Here is a 5,910-nt window from a genome sequence, read left to right on the forward strand (position 1 = left end):
CGTGTACGCCTCCTGTGGAAGAGCTGAAAATAATTTTTTTTTTTTTAAAGATTTTATTTGACAGAGAGATCACAAGTAGGCAGAGAGGCAGGCAGAGAGAGAGGGGGAAGCAGGATCCCTGCTGAACAGAGAGCCTGATGTGGGGCTTGATCCCAGGACCCTGAGATCGTGACCTGAGCTGAAGGCAGAGGCTTTAACCCACTGAGCCACCCAGGTGCCCCTGAAAATAACTTTTAAAATACATATTTTTATTTATTTTTAAAATGTTTTAACCATTCTTGGTCTTTCATTCTTTTTTTTTTTTTTTTTTTAAGATTTTATTTGACGGAGACACACACACCAAGAGAGGGAATGCAAGCAGGGGGAGTGGGAGAGGGAGAAGCAGGACTCCTGGCAGAGAGCCCCTATGCGGGGCTTGAACCCAGGACCCTGGGACCATGACCTGAGCCGAAGGTAGACACTCAACACTGAGCCATGCAGGCACCCCCAAAAGATTATTTAAGTAATCTCTATACCCAATGTGGGTCTTAAAACTAACAACCCCACAATCAAGAATCCCATGCTCTACTGGAGCACCTGGTGGCTTAGTTAAATGTCTGCTTTCAGCTTGGTCATGATCTCAGGGTCCTGGAACTGAGTGCTTCATCAGGCCCCACTCAGCAGGAAGTTTGCATGTCCCACTCCGTCAGTCCCGCCCCCCCCCCCCGCCCCCATGCTCATGCTCTCTCTCAAATAAATAAATATTAAAAAAAATTTTTTTTATTTAGGGGCACCTCGGTGGCTCAGTTGTTGGGTGGCTCAGTTGTTGGGTGTCTGCCTTCGGCTCGGGTCGTGATCCCAGGATTCTGGGATCGAGCCCTGCATCCGGCTTCCATTCCCCGTGCTTGTGTTCCCTCTCTCACTGTCTCTCTCTCTGTCAAATAAATAAATAAAATCTTTAAAAAAAATTTTTATTTGAGAGACTGAGCACGAGAATGAGGAGAGAGGTAAGAGGGAGCACCAGACTCCCTGCTGGGCAGGGAGCCTGATGTGGGACTTGATCCCCGGACTCCAGAATCATGACCTGAGCAGAAGGCAGTTGCTTAACCAACTGAGCCACCCCGGCACCCCTGTAAATAAAAACAAAAAAAGAGAATCCTATGGTCTATCGACTGGGCGAGCCAGACACCCTGAAAATAATTTTTTCAAAGATAAATTTCTACACCCTACCTGGGTTTCAAACTCAGAGATCAAGAATTGCATGTTCTATCAACTGAGCCAGCCATGTGCCCCTTCAAAAATAATTTTTAATGTACTCATAAAACAAAATTCATGTCTTTCAAAAAAAAGAACATTTTCCACTGTGACTTCTCTGCACTTGATTTTGTAAATATCAGAATGCTTCACTTATCTGACATCAGGGATCTCAGTGTTCCATATAAATGAACTTTCAAGGTGAGTTAAGACCCAATCCTTTCATAATTGTTATATTGTCACTTCTCTTCCTTTATTAGAGGGTTTTGTAACAAAAGTGATTTTTTTTTTTAAAGATTTTATTTGACAGAGATCACAAGTAGGTAGAGAGGCAGGCAGAGAGAGGGGGAAGCAGTCTCCCCGCTGAGCAGAGCGCCCAATGTGGGGCTCAATCCCAGGACCCTGGAATCATGACCGGAGCTGAAGGCAGAGGCTTTAACCCATTGAGCCACCCAGGCGCCCCAACAAAAGTGATTCTTAATCCTTTTATAGGATCATCATGATTGAACATACTTCAGCTTATACCTTACCTTTTGTATACTTCTTTTATACTTTAAAAGATTTTATTTATTTATTTGACAGAGAGAAATCACAAATAGGCAGAGAGGCAGGCAGAGAGAGAGGAGGAAGCAGGCTCCCTGTTGAGCAGAAAGCCCGATGTGGGGCTCGAACCCAGGACCTGGGATCATGACCTGAGCCGAAGGCAGCGGCTTAACCCACTGAGCCACCCAGGCACCCCTTCTTTTATACTTTAGCTCTTTGGTTTAACTTGATGTAACTTTCTGATTGGGAATTTAGTTATGGACCCTACCAATCTTTTTCCTGTTACTATCCCCATTCATTCATTTGTACAAACATTTATTGGGCATTTACTCCATGTCAGGCACTGTTCTAGGCACCAACGGTACAGCAAGTCATGAAGCAAGTTACCTCACTGGTTACCTAATCATTTGGCAACCATCAAATGACAGGATACACCAGAGAGAAATAATACCAAATTAGATGTGTGGATCTTTGTTTTAGGGAGTGTGATTTTTTACTATGTCTTTGTGTGTGGTAAATTACACATATTTACCATTTGTAACAGTGCACGGATCTGTGGCATTAAGTATTCACACTGTGCAAACTTCACTACCATCCACCTCCCAACAAACACCCCATTCTCTCCTCTATACATACTCTGAATTTTCTCAAATTGAAGAGTGGTCAGAGGGGCGCCTGGGTGTCTCCATCAGTTAAGCATCTGCCTTTGGCTAGTCACGATCTCCGAGGTTCTGGGATGGAGCCCTGTGGTGGGTTCCTGGCTCAACAGAGTCTATTTCTCTGCCCCCGCTCCTGCCACCTGCCTGCACCCTCTCAAATAAAATCTAAAAAGTAGGCTCCATGCCAAACATGAGGCTTGAACTCACAATCCTAAGAGTCAACAGGCGCCACCAACTGAGCAAATCAGGTGCCCCTAGATCCTTTTTTGGATAGTCTCATTTTCCCCAAATCTGTCAATTTTATTCCCAACTCATTAAAATTATGCCAGGTTCACTTCCTGCATCAAGGGAGTATCCTCTCAAATTTACAAAGAAACAGTATTTGTAGACATCTGAAAATTATGCCATGAAAAATTATCCCTGAATTAAGTTGGATTCCATAGCACAGAATACCATGGGGACTCATGACTGTTGAGCAACAGCTTTTTATGACCATTCGTGGATTTCTTAAGTGGATAGGTTTTTAGGGATCAATTACAAGTGTACACAAGAATTAGTGAATCATTTCAAGTATACAAGATTCCACAGTATCTATCTCTGTACTAACATCTTATAGTCTTACTTTACCCCTTAGTTCCATTAGGTTTTGTTTTTTTTTTTTTAATTTTATTTATTTGACAGAGATCACAAGTAGGCAGAGAGGCAGGCAGAGAGGAGGAAGCAGGCTCCCCGCTAAGCAGAGAGCCTGATGCGGGGCTCCATCCCAGGACCCCGGGATCATGATGCGAGCCAAAGGCAGAGGCTTTAAACCTCTGAGCCACCCAGGCGCCCCTCCATTAGGTTTTTTTAAAGTAAACTCTACACCCAACGCTGGGGTTGAACTCACAGCCCTGAGATCTAGAATCATATTCTGAGTCAGCCAGAAGTTCCTCCATTAGTTCTTTTTATCTTGTCATACAGTTTTTGTAAAGTATTTTGTGCTATGTATAATGAAGAGTATATCTTATTTTCCTTTACTAAGATTGCAACCACTTTTTGTTTCAGGGAAAGACCTCCCTCTCATATACTGTTGGTGGGAGGTTAAATTGGCAAAGCTTGTTATTCCGCTTGCCCATGTTTGCTTTCTTGGAAGTTAGTTTCCTTATTTTCTGTATTCATGACTCCCATCTATGGTATATTTCTCATCTTACCTTTTTTTTTTTTTTTAAAGATTTTTTATTTATTTGACAGAGAGAGATCACAAGTAGACAGAGAGGCAGGCAGAGAGAGAGAGAGAGAGAGAGGGAAGCAGGCTCCCTGCTGAGCAGAGAGCCCGACGCGGGACTCGATCCCAGGACCCTGAGATCATGACCTGAGCCGAAGGCAGCGGCTCAACCCACTGAGCCACCCAGGCGCCCCTCATCTTACCTTTCAATGTGTACTTCATAATACAAAAATGCACTGTTTTTCACCGTTTAATCCAATTAATTTTGAATTACTTGTGTGGGAAATAGAAAACTCATATACTGCAAGGAAAGACTTTTTTTTTTTTTTTTAAATAGGCTCACCTAGTGTGGACATTCACACAATTTAACACATCTAGTTTTTAAAGTTCTTAAGCCTAATATCTATCCTAGTATCTATTACGTTAACATTACACATAGACAATGACTTCTGATAGCAGCTCCCCTTTCTATAAAGGCATTTACCTCTTGACTGCTGAAGCCACACCTCCCAACCTATTCCTCTTTCCCCAGCAACATCCAGCCCTTGGTTATTACCTTTGTCCTCTCAGGCCTCCTTTCTCTCCAACATTTCAGGTATTGTAGTGCTGTAAGGCCATTATATTTGCCGTTCCCTATATTTAACATGTTCCTCCAGATATTGACAAGGCTCCCTCCCCCCTTTGCTAAAATTAGGATGATTCAGATGATCTTAATTTGTTCCCTATTTTTCTACTTATTCATGTATCATTAAGGTTTTTATTTTTTTTAAGATTTATTTATTAGATTTATTTATTTATTTATTTAAGATTTATTTGACAGGCGCACAAGCAGGGGGACTGACAGGCAGAGGGAGAAGAGGTTCTCCACTGAACAAGGAACCTGAGCCCCCCGACCTCAACCCCCAGGATCATGACCTGAGTCAAAGGCAGATGCTTAACTGGCTGAGTCACCCAAGTGCCCCAAAAATAGAATTAAAAAAAAAAAAAAAAGGGGGGGGGTGCCTGGATAGCTGTGTTGGTTAAGCATCTGACTCTTGATTTTGGCTCAAGTCATGATCTTGGGGTCATGAAATTGAGCCAAGTGCCAGGCTCTGCGCTCAGTGAGGAGTCTGTTTGATATTCTCCCTCCCTCTACCCCCCCCCAAATAAAAATAAGTAAATAAATAAAAACAAAGACACCCGGGGCACTTTAATCTCACAATAATAATAATAATAAAAAAATAATCCCATCAGTCTATTACATAGATAATAATTTAATTCTTTCCCCATTGCTTTGAGGGAGAAAACAAAGGCGCTCCTACACCCTTTTATAAAAGTCACCTGAAACAACCCACCTCTTTACTAAAACACCCTCACCTTATTACATTAGAGTTGTCACAGTATGTTTTCTATTACACTGTGGGCTTTTTAAAAGGATTTATTCATTTGACACAGAGAAGAGAGCACGCATGCGCACAAGGGGAGTAAGGGAGGGAGAAGCAGGCTCCCCACTAAGCAGGGAGCCCAACATGGTCCCCGATCCCAGGACCAGGGGATCGTGACCAGAGCCAAAGCAGACGCCCAACCGACTGAGCCACCCAGGCACCCAGAGTGGGGGCTTCTTAAAGACATAAACTGTATTATTTATCTTTAGTTCACCATGGTGCCTGGTACTGAACATTCTCAATATCGACAACAAGGCTGACAGAAGAAGGGAGGGGAAGGGGCACCTCGGTAGCTCGGTCAGCTGAGCGTGTGTCTTTAACTCAGGTCATGATTCTAGGACCCTGAGTTCAAGCCTTTCCTCAGGCTCTCTGATCGACGGGGAGCCTGCTTCTCCCTCTCCCTGCCACTCTCCCTGCTTGTGCTCTCTCTCTCTCAAATAAATAAAATCTTAAAAAAAAAAAAAGAAAGAAAGAAAAAAGAAAAGGGGAGGAAAGAAAACAAGGATTTTTAATATTTTTCCAAAGATTTTAGTTGAGAGAGTGTGCATGCACACCTGAGCAGGGAGAGGGGCAGAGGGATAGGCAGAAGATGACTCCCTGATGAGCAGTGAACCCCATGTGGGCGGGGCTCAATCCCAGCACCCTGGGATAAGGACCTGAGCCAAATGCAGATGCTTAACCAAATGAACCACCCAGGTGCCCCAAAACAAGGATTTTTAAAGACTAAGAGAAAAAACTACATTGGGTATAAGCAAAAATATTAGGAAAAGGACTGGTTCCCAAGTCAATCCAGTTATATAAGTTATATATATTTTTCTCATTCTACCACAATAAAGAAACAGTCCCA

This window comes from Enhydra lutris, unplaced genomic scaffold (assembly GCF_002288905.1).
Source record: "Enhydra lutris kenyoni isolate GAN:26980312 unplaced genomic scaffold, ASM228890v2 scaffoldscaffold16, whole genome shotgun sequence".
Taxonomy (NCBI): domain Eukaryota; kingdom Metazoa; phylum Chordata; class Mammalia; order Carnivora; family Mustelidae; genus Enhydra; species Enhydra lutris.